Source organism: Numenius arquata, chromosome 8 (genome assembly GCF_964106895.1).
Source record: "Numenius arquata chromosome 8, bNumArq3.hap1.1, whole genome shotgun sequence".
NCBI classification, from domain to species: domain Eukaryota; kingdom Metazoa; phylum Chordata; class Aves; order Charadriiformes; family Scolopacidae; genus Numenius; species Numenius arquata.
This window is the reverse complement of record NC_133583.1, coordinates 1,488,848-1,506,136: the sequence shown is the minus strand read 5'-3', so window position 1 is coordinate 1,506,136 and position 17,289 is coordinate 1,488,848.

The following is a 17,289-nucleotide window of genomic DNA, read 5'->3' as shown; positions in this document are numbered from 1 at the left end:
TTTTGTCGTAACCCTTGAGGATCAGCAATCTGCCTGTCCGCTGCAGAGTTGCCAAGGTGAGTAGGGGTCATGCGTGGATTTTGCTGTCCCCTGTGCCAAGGGGCTGGGGACCAGCTGAGGCAGCTCCTGCCGTGGGGGCACCACTGGGAACTTCAGCCCAGACTGAATCAGGCAGGAGGGGCCGTGTCTTTGCTGCTGCCCTGTGCAATATGTGGCTTTGGCAGACGCTTATTTTGCCTACACCAGGGGACCTGGTAGAGGCACAAGGAGGTGGTGAGGACCTTCAGGTCTGTTCCTACCCCACTCCTCAGAGCGATTGAGTTCAACAAGGTCCTAAACGAGCTCCTGAGACAAGTAACTCATGCCTATCATGATCTAATAGAGCATCCTTTAAAATCAGCAGGGTGGGCATCACCTAGACAGCTGTGACCACTTCTGCAAGCTGCCAGCATTGATGGTACAGAACCGGAGGGACGTTTTGGGGAGGTAAGTCACACATTGATTCATTCCTGATGCTTTGATAACCTGTCAGCTGCCGTGAAAGCCGACATCTGTGTTTGCAAAGCTGACGCCGCTGGCTGAGACAGATGTGTGGTTTTTTTGGAACAACACCCGGCAATTTCTGACAGTCGTGGCATTGCTGGGACTGTGTCCCCACGTCAGCCGGTGCCGTCTGTAGGTAGGTCTCTGCAGCTCCCGTTGCCTGATGAATTCTGGTACTTTCTGCTCTTGGACTGTAGCACTTTCCTTTGTTACTGCTCTTTACCACCATCACTCACCCCTCCAGGTGTTTTCTACAATATATTTTTCATGACTCTTTCAGCTGAATTATATTTTTCTTTTCCACCCCCGTCTCCTCACTCTGCTTGACAGAGGGCTTTGCCCTGGCTGGGGGATGCGCTGAGCTGCCCAGTCTGGGCATGAGCAGGGTGAGCTGGCCTTTTCCCCCTGATTTAAGGGCGAGCTCGGCTGGGCTTAGGTCTCGGGGAACAAGCACATCCTTAGAACAGCTTTTCTTCTACTGCAAGGAAGGTCAATCCTTACCATGTCGGGTACCACCACGCTCAGGTTCAGCTCTGCTGCCAGGGGAGCAGCAACACTGTTTGCAGTAGATGTCAGTTCAGGTATAGTCTACATTTAATCTCTAGCTAGGAATGGTAAAATGAAAAATTTTGAGTAAATCTGGGACTAATACAAAAAGTCTGTTCTTGCTTCTGACTTGTCTTTTGCCCAACAATAGAATGAATTAACTATTCCCATAATGTTTGACAGTCCTACAAAGACCATCATCAGCTCTCTCCTACCAGTTAAAACTCACTTGTCTTTTCATTAGTTTAAACTTACAGGAAGAAAAATCTTTTTGTTAAGCAAAGATGCATTTGCAAACACCAGGACTTAGAAAACCCTTGTTCTCGCATGCTCTGAAGCTCCATGTTTTTCCCTCTCTTTGTTTTCAAGTCCAAAAATGACAGGAAGGTCAATGTGACCATGGCTTAAAAATCAGGACCGTGAATTTGACAAATGCTGCAGCCTTACATGGTTTTACCTCCATGAATAATTTTTTGCTTCCAACAAGACCACTGCTTGAGGAGGAAGAGGCTTGACCCATGGAGCCCTTCTAAAAGACACCCTGATAACTCATGTTTTTTCACTTCAGTGGGGCTATTTGTTTGTGTGCTTGACATTTGTCCTACGATTTTGTGCCACCTACTACAGCTCCCTCTGATCGAATCACTGCTCCCGTTATTATTTCTGTGTTCCTTGACTTTTTCCAGTGAACTGAAAATACTTTCATTTTTGTTTGCTATTGATCAGTTAATCCACAGGTCTGAGCTGCTCTGACGTACCTGGGACTGCAGGTTGATGCATTGGAAAACAAATACATATAAGGAGTAGCTTATGCTTTTTCCCCTGTATTTACAGTGCTTTAATATTTTTAATACATTTTTGATGCATTACGATTGACAGTAATTACATTACAATACATACAGCGTGTGTTTCCAGGAGGGGTATCTGAGAAAGCAAAACAACTAGTAATTCTTTTGCAAATACTCAGCTCTGTTCTCTTCCCCTTCAAAAAACCCTCTGTTGTAGATAAAATAATTGGTTTGCAACCAGTGCCTGAACACTTTCAACACATTTAAAACATTTTCGCTATTTAAATTCTTCTCAAGAGAGGGACAGCAGTCATTTCTCAGTTTTAGTGAAGACAAACACATGTTTTTCTTTGAAGGATTCCTTTAGGTCTTGCCTGCCTTGGCTGGTTTGGTTCAGAGATTTCAGAGAATGGCGGGCGAAGGGATGCTGCGGCTCCAGAAGCCCTTCCCCTACTCCAGGTGTGGTTCTCCCCTTGGGGTGGTTGCATCGCATGGGCTGTTTTTTTTTTTCCAGCATGAGAGGAAAACCTGATGCTGACTAACTTAGTAGCCATTAAGTCACCATTCTGATATTTCCCAGTCAAATGATTTCCTCACCAAGTGCCGTGGCTGTTAACTGCCCATGGGGGTGAAACGTTGGGTACGTGACAGCCAGCAAGCTGCAAACTGCAGTGTAAGAGACCGCATGCTCTTCTACATTTGGATATTCTGGGGGAAAACCAACCTGGAAGTATCCATCCACAGCAGCTGAATGATTGTGTAGGGTTTGTGTGGCAAGGTTTTGGCAACAGGGAGCTACAGGGGAGGCTGCTGTGAGAAATTGGTAGAAGTTTCATGTTCAATGGAGCCAACACCAGCGGGCTCCAAGAGGGACCCACTACTGGTCAAGGCCGAGCCCATCAACAATGAGGGTAGTGCCTCTGGGATAACATAGCTGAGAAGGGGAAAAGTTGCTGCCCGACTGTAGCTGGAGAGAGGAGTGAGAATATATGAGAGCCACAGCTTTGCAGGCACCAGGGTCGGTGAAGAAGGAGGGGAGGAGATGCTCCAGGCACTGGAGCAGAGATTCCTGTGTTGGTTTGGTGACCTTTGGCTGTGCCTCCTACTCTGTGAGCTCTGAGACTTGGTGTGCAGCCTCCAGACACCTGCACAGCAAGAGGAAAGGGCCACCACAGCATCTGCTCCAGGCTTCCATCAGAACTAAAGTCCATGAAGTTTCGGAGGTGAGATTGGGTGGGTTTGTACGAAAATGCAACAAAGCTTGGAAATGTTTGCCCCTGCTCAGCAAAGACTCCTCCAGGAGCTTCTCCAAAGACTTCTGAAGCATCCCAAAGCAGTGGGAGTTCTGCTGAGAGGGAGCAGGCGGATTAGCTTGACCTTAGAGTTTGGACTATTGATTAATTCAGGTGTCCATGCAAACCAATCTCCCAGTCGTTTCTCTGAGAGATTACGAATAACAGGGTCAATTCATAACCTCTTCCAACTTTCTATGCAACTTCAGCTGGGATAAAAATATTTCTTTTTACTTACACCGTTATTACCACCCAATTGGCTACAAAGATACAGAATTATAAACTGCGTGCTTCTACAATTAAGCTGTATTTTTACTGCATGATTTATGGACCTGTGACAAGGAGACCCTTCTCTAATGAAGGGTTTTTCCAAATGAATGTGCATCAGTTTCATAGGTCACACTTCTGACTTCAGTTCTTTTGTCTGCCATTTGCTATGGCTGTTAAACAGCTTTAAAATTAAAGTGTGATTATTCAGAAATCACTTCATAAAACATTATATGCCATTTGCCACCGGTTTTTCCTTTATGTCTCGCACTATGTAAAAGAAACTGCTGAGTTCGAGCTAGCGATGGAAAGTTCATTATGGATAATTGTTGATTGGATGGGAAAGTGAATTATAGAAAAGAGATCAGAAACATCTAATTGTCTTCGCCATGGACATGATGCTTTACAGATGGGGAGGGAGCATGGAGCTTGCAGTGCCGTTGGTGGCACTGGGATTGCCAATAGTTCTCTTGCTAATGCAGACTGACAAATACGGGACAAATTGTGGAATATTTCACTGCTGTTACTAAGCACATTTCCTTTTTTCAGCTTCTGGAAGATGAATGAATTACTGGTAAATTGCATTTTTTAAGAAAAAATGTATTGATAATGCAGGGTGTGATAGTCAAAAACACACCCTGTGCTATCTGGATAAACATTTTTAGATCACTTATCTAATACTTCTTTCTTCAGGTTGATCTCACGATACTGTTGGTCTAATGAGGGGCATCTTGTTCCTACCCCAGGTAAAGCAGAGAGGCAGATGCCATTGCACACACACCGCAAAATAGGGCCAGCTCATGGTGGAATGCTTTGATGGACCAGGTGGTTCTTCCCAAGGATTGAGAGAGAGAACAATAGGAAATTGTAGTTGCCAGTGTCTTTTTCTTAAAATAATGAAATGTTAAAATAATAACAACCACCTCAGCTGCCTCAGTATTACTATTATTTGACTTGCTTTGAGCCCAAATACTTGTGTGTAGGATGGTATTACACCATCTGAGGGAAAAGAAAGCAGGGATCTGGGAAAGGATTTTATTATTTAGAGTATGATGGTAAATGACAGAGAGAAAATAGAAGGAATTACAAACAAAGCTTTCAGTGATGAGAGAAAGAAAGTAAACTTATCTTCTGCCTCTTTATATAACTGTGCTAGCAAAATCAACTGTTCAACAAGTAATGATTAGGGATATTGTGAGCTGGAAGAGAGATCACGTCCTCTTCCCATAACCAGTGCGTGAAAATGGGCAAAGGAAAAGGCCCCAATCAGTAAAAGAGTGAAAATGTCAAGAAAATAAAGATGTCTCTTAAATTATGGGGACTTTAGAGTTAACCTAAGAGACAGAATGTTCTGCTGAAGCTGGTGTGCAAGGTTAAACTTGTACATATTTCTCCCTGCCCCCCCCCTCCCCAAGTCTGCTTTTTCCAAGCCTCATTAACTGTTTTGTTGAACATTACAATCATTACTCTTCTGCCAGGTTATATCACATTTTTCAACCTTTTAGGTACAGACCTTAGAATTATTGATCCTATGAATCATACTGACTTAGGTGCTGGCTGCTGCTGAAACACCTCTGTAGAAACCAGCATGTTGGTTAAATATCAGACTTTTTAATTTTTTATTTTTTCTGAATATTCTTCATGTAAGGGAATATTTTTCCACATGGAAGAAGCAGCAGCATGGGGGCATCACCTCTTTGCAGTTTCTACGGCACTGCATGATCTTTAAGGCATCAAACGTCAGTGATGTACAAACACTAAAGCTAAACAGATGTATTTTCTTCTTCATTGCTGAAAATAATGAGATCTCTATACCATAGAGGCATTTTCTACTCAATATCTGAGGCAAGTGTTATTATTTTGGCATTTCATTTGCTAACTGGGTTGGTCTGGCAGGCAATGGGAGGAGTACAAACAGCTTTGACCGACCTCTTGTGTTGGTAACCTCCAGCAAAAAAAGGATTTATAAGAATCACCCATTTGCACCAACACAATGACTGTTGATTCTATGTCTGTAATATCTACAGTGCTGCTGTAGGTGTGATAGACACAGATAGGCATTGGTCAGCCCTTTTTTTTCATATGTTTCAGGAACGCCAAAAGATGAAGCTATTTGTGTGAATAACTGTTTTTACAGAAAAATCCTGCCTTAGCTGGCAGAGGGCACATGTGTGCATCGCTTTAGGAGCTTTGGATTTTTGTTTTGTAATCAGGAATTTGGTACTTAAAGAATGGGTCCAGAGTCTATCCACCACACAAATGATTAGTAGAATTTGAAATGTAGAATAAACACGCAGCCAGATGTGATGCTGTCTCCGACTGTGTTGGTGGTTATTGAACATGGCCATAAAAAACTGAAATAAGGTCTTTTAGAAGAGACGCAGTGAAATCACTCATGAAATCAACAACTGAGGTGTGAAAAGTTATCCTGTTCCCAATATACGTACCCTAATTACAGAGCTGTTCATAAACTTTGATCAGCTTCTGTAAGAGACTGGACAAGACAATAATGATAAACTAATTAAAGCTGAGATATTAAAGGTTCCCAAGCATCTCCTCAGTGTGAGGTGAGACATCAGAATGAATAGTTTAATCCTGGAGAACTCAGCTCTGGTGCACTCAGATTGGATCCAGGTGTATTTAGAAAAAAAATACAGGACTCGATGGGTAGGAGTTTGTCCAGGGGCAGACCTGAAAATAGACTCTATTTAATAAACAGAGTGTAGAGAGAAGTCTGGAAGGATCATATCTGTAGAGCGAAGTATTATTTTTATTTTCATTGCTTCAGTGCCTGCAGTAGGACAGGAACAACCACCTCCTGCTGGGAAGAGCCCGAAGCCCAGAGGAGGCAGGGACCGTGCAGATGCTACCTGCCTCGCTCATATTTCGAGTTGCTACAGGGAATTTGTAACAGGAGTTCGGAACAAGATGTTCTGAGTCTCAGACTAGTACTCAAACATCAGGTTTCTTTGTCTTCTATCTCGAGTACTTCACATTTGGTTTTCTGTTGTACCCAGGCTTCTTAAAGCTGCCAGAGAAATACTGCACCTCCCCCTGGCATCCCCCAGACAGGAATCCAGGAGTATCGCACAGATAATATACATGAGATACATTCTCTTTATTAATTATTAGATAAATCATAATGATCTTTAAACATACCAGATAAGCTAATTATATTGTAAACACTTTTTCTTTTGTGTTTACAGACTGAAATGCGTAATTCATGAGCTTGACAACTCCCAGCACTAAAACTGGGATTACAAAACTGCATATGAATATCCAGTTTACCACAAAATACACATTGGCAAGGAATTTAAGACGACATATTTTGGCAGATCTGAGTTGCTCTCTGTCAGGTTCAAGAGAAATGAGCTGTAAGATTTAGTTTGTAGAAAAACGTTTTGATAGAATATTCAACAAAATTTCCCAATTCACTTACCTGTTTTGTTTTTAAGAGTAAAGAGACTGAAACAGTTAATAATTTTGAATGGGATGAACTTTTCTTTAGCAAAGCAAACAACACAAAAAAAAAAAAAAAAAAAAAAGCTGTGGTAATTCTCTTGCAGCTTTCCAAAACAATTAGGCGGTAATGACTGCTGAAGAGATTTTCATGTTGTTTCAAACACTGGTTGGAACAATTGGAAGCTACAAATTCTTCTCATTGTGACTTTATTATCTGAAAGGAAATGACTAATTTGGAGTTTGTTATTATTGTTTTATAGTCCATGAAATATAAGTATATAAGTAAACATTTCCATGAATTTAAATATATAAAATACATAATGTGAAATAGTTAAAAATTAAATAGTTCTTCAGCTGAGACTGAGCCAAGCTAAATTGTAACTGGGGTTGGAGCCTGTGGTTTCCAGCACAGCTCGCCTGGACAGGAGCTGCTGGCAGGTTCCCTGCTGAAAATAGTCCTCTTGATGCAACCGGGGCCTCGACCTCGGCTGGACACGCAGCTCGGTTCCCTTGGTCAGGGGTGGGGGACTGCCAGCCCATGTCCTTGCTGTGTCTCCAGGGGCTGGTGGTCCCACCAGCCCAGCACTGCCAGCCTGGGATGCTCCATGAAGCCCTGACCTTGTCAGGATGCTGTAGCCAATGGATGCCCAGCCTTTGGCTCATGAGCCACCTTCTACTGTATTATTGTTATTTTATTTATGCAATTTAAGAAATGCTCTCTCTTTACTACGCCTATTTTCCATAGTATTTTCTTTTCTGAGGTGAAACATAATTTAAGCTCAGGTGTCTTGGCGAATGACTCATCTCTACGTTCTCTGGTCGTAAGGTGGACCTCCAGCAAATGTCTTCATGAAGCAGAAGAGGTGAGGACCACCGAGGGCATGAGAAAGACGTGAAGCTGGTGGGTACTGCTGGGACAGGTGAGGGCTCGCCCAGATAATACAGTTTATACCACTTATTCACCACTGTCCTTCCTTGTTCACTTATTCCTCCTTATTCACTACGTCCCTTCCAAGAGGAACACCTAGATTAACAAAAATACCCTGTAATTAATTTAAAGATGTTTAAGAATTATTGTGTATTGCCTTTCAGTGAGACTGCTTATCCTGAAATTATTATGTTCTATCTCAATTTGAGTACATGAACTGAGTAATGACGTATGAAAAACATTTGAAAGAATGGGTTCCTCACCTTTTAACGATTGTTGATTAAAGAGGTTCCATTAATAGAGCAGCAAGAAGAAGTTTTTTTTTTTTCCCCTTTGGATTCTCTAACACATAACGAGGTCTGGATTTATATTGTAGCCTTTTTCTTCCTAGAAATGGCAATATAAGTCTTGTTTCTTTGCACGTCAGTCCAGGGTCTGCCTCGCTCCAGCCTGTCCCTTGCTCAGGAGCTCTAATCTGCTCTTTGACTCTCCTCCAGCTGCACTGCCCCAGGTCACTCCCTGCAACAACGCACCAGATGCTCTTCCTGGCATTTCACCTTGCTCCTCACCTCCCCTGTGCGCTTTTAGCTCTCCCTCAGCTCTACCCGAGAGGAATTTTTTCCCAGCTGTTTTGATCCTCGTCCAGTCCATATGTACCCCGCTTCCCTTTCAAGTGCTGCTGGAAGAGGATGTCCCCGTCGATCTTCATCCTTGCCCCTTCCTCCCTGGCAGCGCTTGAGAGATGCTCTCTCCGTACTCCGGCGCTCCCCGTCTCCTCTCTGCCTGCCTTTATCTGCTACACCACCCTTGTGAGTAGGGAAAAAAAAAAAAAAAAAAGCCCTAATAATTTCTGTAAGCTGTTATGTTAACCTTTAAATCCCTTTTGAAATCTCGCTGTGCTCCGGCGGCTGCCGCTCGCCCCTCTGGCACTGCCTGGGTAAATGACAAGCTGTAACTTCTGCTCCCTGTTATTTCTTTCTCCCTGTCTCCCAACCTTTGCCACTCTCGGGGGTTTTTTTTCCCCTCCCGTAGCATCCTGCCCGTCACACAGGTTATTAGCTCACCAGCTGTCTCCTCCGCTCCGCTTCTCGCAAAGCCAAGAAAAATGGGATCCTGAATCCTGATTTCTAGGCTGCGCCATAAAGAATAAGGATTATGATCATTGGTGCCATTCTGATTTATTCCATTATAGTATCTGTTTATAGCACATGAGCTACATTGTACAGGAACGATACAGATAAATTTTGGCCCCTTATTTTTCATAACCACTTGCTGGCTGTATATCATCAATTTTCCTCTCATTTAGATACTTGCTTCTACTTTGGGAAAAATAAAAATATCCCAGTTGTCTAGGTAATAAAGATGGTGAAACAAATTCTGAAGTGCATTTTACAATGGAATTTGATTGTGATAATTTTTCATGTGTTAAAAAAAGAGCATTGCTGCCTTTCTCTGGGAAATGTCTGGGTTTATGTTTTGTTGGGATTTTTTTACATCCACAACTTGTAGTCATGTGGAAGACCTTTTTTTTCACGGGAATGCAGAAACAGCCCAGCATTTACCAGCTGAGATCACTGAAAAACTATATATTATAATTTAATGAGGCTTGAAGTTGTACAGGTAGCACTTGGAACAAAACCTTTAATCAGTGTGAATCTGAATTTTGAAAGTACACCTCCCTGCAAGTCCAGTGTGAATACCTGGGGGGGGGGGGGGGGAAGCAAAATACTAGATATATTTCAAACTAAATGAATGGGATCAGCTACTGCAGTGGGTTTGGATGTTCTTCCGGAGAGCATTGGTCAAGAAGACTTTTGCATCCAGAGGTCAAATGTCCAGCCACTGCGGATGGCATCTCTTTCAGGCTGCGAGGGCCGTTCCTGCTGCATTGGCAGCTTGTTCGTGTGGTTTTGTGTAGCAAAAGTTGGCCTTTGGAGTCCAAAAGCTGGCCAGCAGGTTTGCCTTTAGGGGCAACACGGCCCCCCTGAGGCTGTCAGGATCTCAGGGTCCTGGGGCAGCACAGCGTTCCTGGATGGAAAAGGGGAAAAGGAGCTTTTGGGCTTTCAAAGCAAGCCCAGCACGGTCTCACACCCACCTGCATGGGCTTGCGCTGGGGAAGTCAGAGCTGCTCAAACGCTCTCACCAGGCTCTGCGTGCGGTTTCTTCATCGGTTCGTTCAGGTTTGTTTTCACAGTTGGCCAAAGCGTGTCCTGGATGGGCTCCACCTCTCCTCCTTCTCAAAGAAAGACTCACTCTCTTGACTGCCCAGTGAAAGTATGTACTTTGCTGTGTTGTTTCAATTACAAAAACTATAGATAGATACCTGGGCTCTCACTGGTTGCTACATTGCAGAAATTCCCTTCTCCCTTTGGGAAGTTGGGGTGGGGGATCAGCAAAATGGTCCTTTCGGAAATCCCTGAAGAATATACTGTTCCTCCAGGTGACACGGATGTTTCCCTCTCCCCACCTCTCTTACCTCTCCTTTCCCAGTCAGCATACATGAAATTACCAAACAAATGTTCTTAATTTTATTTATTTTGTATTATTTACAAGGAAATTGAAGAAAAATTCAGATAAGTTGGAAATGGTCCTATTGCACAAGAATAAGGAATTATCTGCGTGGTGATTCTGCGGTATTGTTCCTCAGCTGCAGTCCTTGGGAGATCGCCGCGATTGTTCCCGTTCAAACAAAGGGAGTCTAATGGAAGTGTTTTAATCTGCTGATCAGCTATTCAGGGAGAAAGGGATGGCCGTGCTAGGTGTCCTCGGAGACTGGAAATGAGTGCAGCAATGCTAATCAGAATATCCGTATTTATTTACACTTCTGAGCAAGCTATTGTGAGCGTTAACGTTGTTGGAGGCTGCTTTAGCTGCAGATCTCATTCCCTGCACCTCGGGCCGTTTGAAGAGCTCTGGGTCTAGTTGCACTGCTGCATCGGAACCAGGAGGCTCAGCTCCGTCAGCTCCCTGTGGAGTTCGGAGTGGAAAGATGTCCTGGAAAGTCATTCAAAGAAGCCAATTACTGCTATTCTGAAAACCTCTCTGATACTCTAATCTTTTATTTTACGTGATTCAGAGGAAGGGGTTTCTGATGGGAATCCAGCTCTTACAGCTTTCAGACTATGGGAGACCTTTTTTTTCGGTCGGATCCCCAACTGCACAACCCCAAGCTGTTTTCTGGCAGGGCAGACGTCAACGAGGACGAAACCTCCTTTAGGAGCCATGAAGCTGATGGGAAGTCCTCTCCTCCTCCTTCATGCCGTGAATATTGTGATCAGATAACAACATCTTGGTGCTGTGGGAGCAACAGCAGAAGACTGTCAACAAATAAGCATTTTATTAGAGCTTGTCGAGTTGAAGGAGATTTGTCTCAGGTCTCGCAGGTAATGAGATCTTACCAACATCCCATCACACGCTGTCATTCATTGTTTCACATCAAATCCTCTGACAACGGAGCCTACAACCCTCCTAGTCCTGGCTGTTGCCTGAAGGCACTGCAGGAGGCTTGCCTGGAGTCAGCTGGAGAGGGGAGATGTGTCTTCTCCTGCTGAGACAAACCCACCAGAGGAAGGGCAGCGGTGAGCCGGAGGGCTCTGCCCCTGCCCACTGAAGGGTTTGTGGTGGTACCACAGAAGCTGTTTGCGTGGGATTTTCACATGGTAATTATGTGGTGAAATTATTTCAAAGGTACATTCTTTTCAACGCTGGAAATAATGTGTCCTCTTGTTTGCAGCAACCACAAGAAGGAGGAAGGTAAGAAGTTGATGCAGTTGGCTGAGATCTCTGAAGAGAGGGTGGGATCCAGCTTGGAGGCAGTCTTCAGCTGCACAAAACCAGCAGTAAACAGAGTTATATTAGGTAAGAGCAACTAGTTTCACTCGTACACTCATAACAAAGGTAAGGAAAGTGGTTTTAGGGAATAAGACAGAGTTTATATTTATTTAGCTGTAAGCACAGGTTCCACACTGCATTAATTTTCCTACCAAAATAATATTTTTATTATTTTACCAAAAAAATATACAAACTCTCCCAAATCTGCACATAGCTGTGAATAACCTGGTGATGGAAAGAGTCTGTGGATAAATCTGTGGCTCACCCCAACATGTGCGGAGGGTCAGAACTGGCTGAGGCTGCTGAAAATTGCAGCACTGAGTAAAAATTTCCTCTAAAAACTACAGACCAGATAACAGTCCTGTGCCTGATACACTACAGCCATGAAATAATGCTGTATCAATTCCAAGTAAGTTCACATAATTTTATGTCAGACTTTGTAGGTGATGCCAGAGGAACCAACGGTAATTAGTCTTTTGTTGCCATGACTTCATATACATGTCAAGGAATAGCACATTGTATGGAACTTTTAATTAAGACAAGCTAACTTTTAGTAAGCGTTTCTGATTTCCGTCTGTCTCTTTTCTCTGCCATCTTATGCCTTTCTGCATTGCCAAAAGCTGTTGAACTGTTGCATTAAATGGCCAGAGAATATCACTTTATCCAGAGGAATGGGCTGCATTTACATAAAGGAAGATATTTTTCTATTATTGAAATGAGTCTTTAAGAAATATATTCTGAAATAAGTGAAAAGAAAGGACAAAAAATGCAAGAAAATGTCCACATTGAGAATGTAGATTTTGTTCATGCTTTGTCTTTATAATAGCTGCTGCTGTTTGTAGTAAATTACACATCACCTCTTTTCCGACTTTTTACTATTTTCTTCTCTGTGACCTATTCCTCTTTCCCCTACTCATCATCTTCCTTCCTCTTCATAAAATGTTATAAAAGAGAAAATTACTAAGCTTGAGGATCAGATGAGAAGAAAATTATGTGCTTCTTGTCCCCATGAACAGGCTTCGCTTGTGATCGCATCGGCTGCGGGTGAGCAAATAACTGAGGGACCCGGGTAATAGCTCCAACCGAGAGCATTATTTCTGGGGAATAGTAAATACTTGCCAGTCATTCTGACGTTATTTTCAGATTTTGGGTCAATTAATACTTTTTTGAGTATTCTGGATACAAGAGGAAAAAAATCCAGGAAAAGATTCCACAAAACTGCAGGGAGCTATTTTGTGTATGTGTGTACATATATATGTATTTTGTGGAATATGGAGAGCCAGGTTTTGTTCATTTTCTTTAAAAAGGAAATGGAATGTTTCTATTTCACTGGTCAGGAGATTGTGTGAAGTTGTTGGTTACCCTGCTCAGGCCTGGCTGGGGCCTCTCCCGGTGATACTCATCCTCCTCTTGCAGCTGAATTCCGCTGGTGCAAGAACACGTGCCCTCCCAACCATCACAGCTGGTTGAGCGAGTCAACACAGGGTTGTCTTTCTGCATTTGAGAAATCCCTGATTTCACTGAAAGGCCAAACTACAGCAGCATTTACACATCCCTTCTTATCAATCAGGAAAATGAAACATCTATAACTAAAATGCCTTCGTGGTCATTTGTGGTGATTACACTGATTAACTTCATAAGGTTGAGAGCATCAGAGAACCTGAGTTAGTTTTGATGATCCACAAGCTGATGTTGGTCTCGCTCTTCTTCGAGCATGTGCACCTATGTTTTGTGTCTAAGGTGTGAACAGAAGTGTATAACTTTTCCTTTTAGAGAAGCAATAAACGTTGTACAAGTTTCAATTTGAATCGAGATATTAGTGAAGTAATTAAGGAGACAGTCTCATGGAGTCAGAGAACTCGCATTGGGAGCTCGGCGCCTGCGGTGAGATGCTGCATCACCATCGGTAAGCGAGACACTCACGCTGTTCCCTGAGTAAAGAACTTGCATAGCATTTCAAATACATTTGCTAAAATGCATATAATGATGATAGAGCTAGGGTGAGTTTCAGCCTGTGGCTTTCCCCCCCCGGTAAAATAAATGAGGGTTATTTTTTCTGACCCTGCTGTGTGTTAGTGTAGCGTGAAAACCCTATTTATTGAAAAATAGGTTGCATAGTGAGTTCTAGGGCTTGAATTTACTTTCAAATGGCAAGAAATAGATTGTGGCTTTCCTATAGCATTTCATAGAATCATAGAATGGTTTGGGTTGGAAGGGACCTTAAAGACCACCCAGTGCCACCCCCTGCCCTGGGCAGGGACACCTCCCACCAGACCAGGTTGCTCCAAGCCCCCTCCAACCTGGCCTTGAACCCCTCCAGGGATGGGGCAGCCACAGCTTCTCTGGGCAACCTGGGCCAGGCTCTCACCACCCTCACAGCAAAGAAGTTCTCCCCCACATCTCATCTCAATCTCCCCTCTTTCAGTGTCAAACCCTTCCCCCTCGTCCTAGGGCTCCCCTCCCTCATGAAGAGTCCCTCCCCAAGACTGTAAGGGTTAAGAGTGAATTATGTGCTTTTAATGGGATGTTAACTTGAGATAATGTAAATTCATTGATAAGCCTTAGAACATACTTTAAATAGGTTTTGTATTTGGTAGCAGTCTCAACTGTACCTCATTACAAGTGGGATTGAAAACAAAACTCCTGTATCCTCAGTGGAAATACCCACCATAGCGTGGCATAAGAATTTTGCTGTTTAGTCGGGATTTGCTGCTGCAGCCCGTTTTGGAGGCAGAAGAGACCTTGACCTTGGGCTGTCTCAGCCGGGAAAGCATCCCCCGGCCCCTGCGCCGAGCGTCCCTGGGGCGCTGTGGACCCCAGAGCCATCCCGAAATGCTCTGCCGGTGGCTGGCACATGACAACCTCGTGTCTGGGAAGAAGAAATGGCCTTGAGGTGTGTAACATATGGGAACTTCCTTCGAAAACGATGATTTTTCGTTCCTGCCTCCCGCCGTGCTCTGCTCAAGGGCGCCACCTGGCGGCGGCGGCGGGCGCTGCCGGGACGGGGATGGGGACGGGGCTGCGGCGGGGTTAAACCCCCCCCCCGGAGACTCGCTTTGCAGCTCCTGCCCGGAGGGAAAGTGCATGAAGCATCATTTTGGGGCGGATCTTGTGAAGAAACTCGTGTCCTTGCGTTAAATCCTTCAGGTTTTTTGTCCTCTCCCTGCGCTGCATCCCTCTCCCTGCGCTGCATCCCTCTCCCTGCGCTGCATCCCTGCTACTCCACAAAGGCAAGATCCCACTAACACTGATGGAAAAGCTTTTATTTTTTTTTTTTTTCCATAATTGAAACTGCTTTTGGTCAAGTTCCAAACAGATATTTTACCAGCAGCAGGTGCTCACCCACGTTATTTCCATTAATTGTAGGTGGTATTTTTGGGTCTAGATTATATATCTTTGATCTTAACCTCAGCCATGGAGAGCAGGAGCGCTCTGAGCTTTACTCTTTGCCTTCGTTACCACTGTTTGCTCTAGTTGCTGTGCACTTCTGCATCAGATAACATGATTATAGATGCAAAACTGCACAATCCCCCTACTTAGGTCTGTGTTTTTACCTGCTTAACTCGAATATTTGGGGAACTTCAGACTTTATTTCCTCCTTGGGAATATTCAAAGAAGGAAGGAAGACCACCTCACCACCAAAAAGAGATGTTATAAAAAGAATAGAGTGGAAAAACACTGCTGGAAATCTGTTTTTACTTTTGAAATGAAGCACATTTCATTGCCTAATGGAATTTCTCCTCTCAGGTAACATGTTTTTTGCTGTAAAGAAGCAGCCAGCCATTTTCTTGTAAGCTCCTCAAGGTACGAGTTTGTGAGAGCTGTCAAAACACATCGTGTTGCTGAAGCTCCCTGCCAGCACGCATCGCCTGGCACACGGAGAGCCACCAGTGTCCGTCCCTGCATCCAGGTACGTCCCTGCCTCACGTGGGATTCCAGCGGTTGTTCCTAACTCAAAGTAGGAAAGGTATCCATGTTTTAACAACAATGCAAGAAAATCTTCCCAAGAGATGCAGTGTTCAGGGAGGAGAAAGAGGGTGCATCACTAGCACGTGGTGGGAAGGATGAGAAGCTCAGAATATTATTTCTTTAGACTGTTTTAGTAGAGTTGCTTCTAGAAACCCTAGGGAAGGTGTACGGGGGGAGAAATGCAGGGGGTTTGCCAGCAGCACTCGACATTCCCACGCAGTAAGTGCCGTGTGTCATTCCTGCTGCTCCCGACTGGTCTGCCCAGTCCCTCCAGCAGACGTCCCCCGGGGCAGTGGCACGGGTCACGCATGCTCCGAGCAGGAGCCATCGCTTGCCGGGAGCTCTTCTGATGTGCTGAGAAAAGAGAGAAGAGCGCGTATCCATTAAAAGAGGAGTAAATTATTTCTCGTTGCCATTAGCCCCGGCGCTGTTACATTATACATGACTCCTCGCGGATCAAAGCCGCAGCGAAAAGCAGCTCCTCTCTCTTGTTAGGGATTAGTCTTTTTGTCGGAGAGATGGCATTTGATATAACCTCTGCTTTTCTTGGTAAATTGGCGGGCTTTCACCCTTCCCTGTAAACATTTCATAACTGGCATCAGGGTTACGAATGTAGAGGGGAGGAGAGCGGTTGTTATTGCGTTGTGGTACGGGGAGCCTCAAACACGCCTGGGATTTGGGCTTCTCCTCTCGCTGGGGTGTGCGGTGCCTCAGCAGGATGCCTAGAGCTCCCACAACACGTCGGGAAGCACTAGGTGACATCATCTAATTAGGCCTCCTAGTTAAATCTATGGGGCTGCACAGATTTTGGATCATTAGTCTGTAGTGCGTGTTATTTTCCCTCTGTATATCCTGTTCGTGGCCAAAGAGAAAAGACATGTGATTTGGGTTTTTTTTTTTATGTTCCCGCTCCTTAAATTTCCTTAAATAAGATTAAATACTCCGGATTTGTAAGAGCGAAATTAATGGATGACAGAAAATATGTGACTTCAAGTAAGTTTAATTTCTAAACCTTATATTATGGCTTTTTTTGCTTGAAATAAGCACAGGTTGAGCTCAGAGGCCAATGGAGGACAAGATGTGCTATGGGATAATTGTTCAGCTTTTGTTCTATTCTGACGGGATTTTTAAACAATGACTTATTCCCCACACACAAGGTTTCCTGGGCTTTTACACCTTTTCAGGCTCGAGTTCACCACGATTCAGGTTGAATGCAGAAAAGAAAATAATAAAAATAGAGAGAACTGACTTCATTATTTGCACTTGACAGTCAGTTGGAAAAATACTTAACATTCACCAATTTCCCTGGTTCCTCCTGTCCCTCAGGAGTGGACTGAGATCAGCTCCATCCGTCTCCATCCCGCCCGGTGCTGGTGATGCCCCAGTGCTTTGATTCCCACAATCGATAATGCCAAGGCTCTACCTAAAAGGATGGAAAATGCAGCACGACCCAGGAGATGAGTAATGACCCTTGTGTGTGGCAAAATGACTAGGCTATGGCTTGTGTCAACAAAATAAAGCCTCCTGAGTGCAACTGAATGATAAAGATCCTTTCATTTTGCCTTTCTTAAATCTTTGCTTTAAAGTTGACCTTATTCTCGGTGGTAAATATGGTCTGGCGCTACATGAACAAATTGGGGAGAATGTTGAAGCTATGATTTAT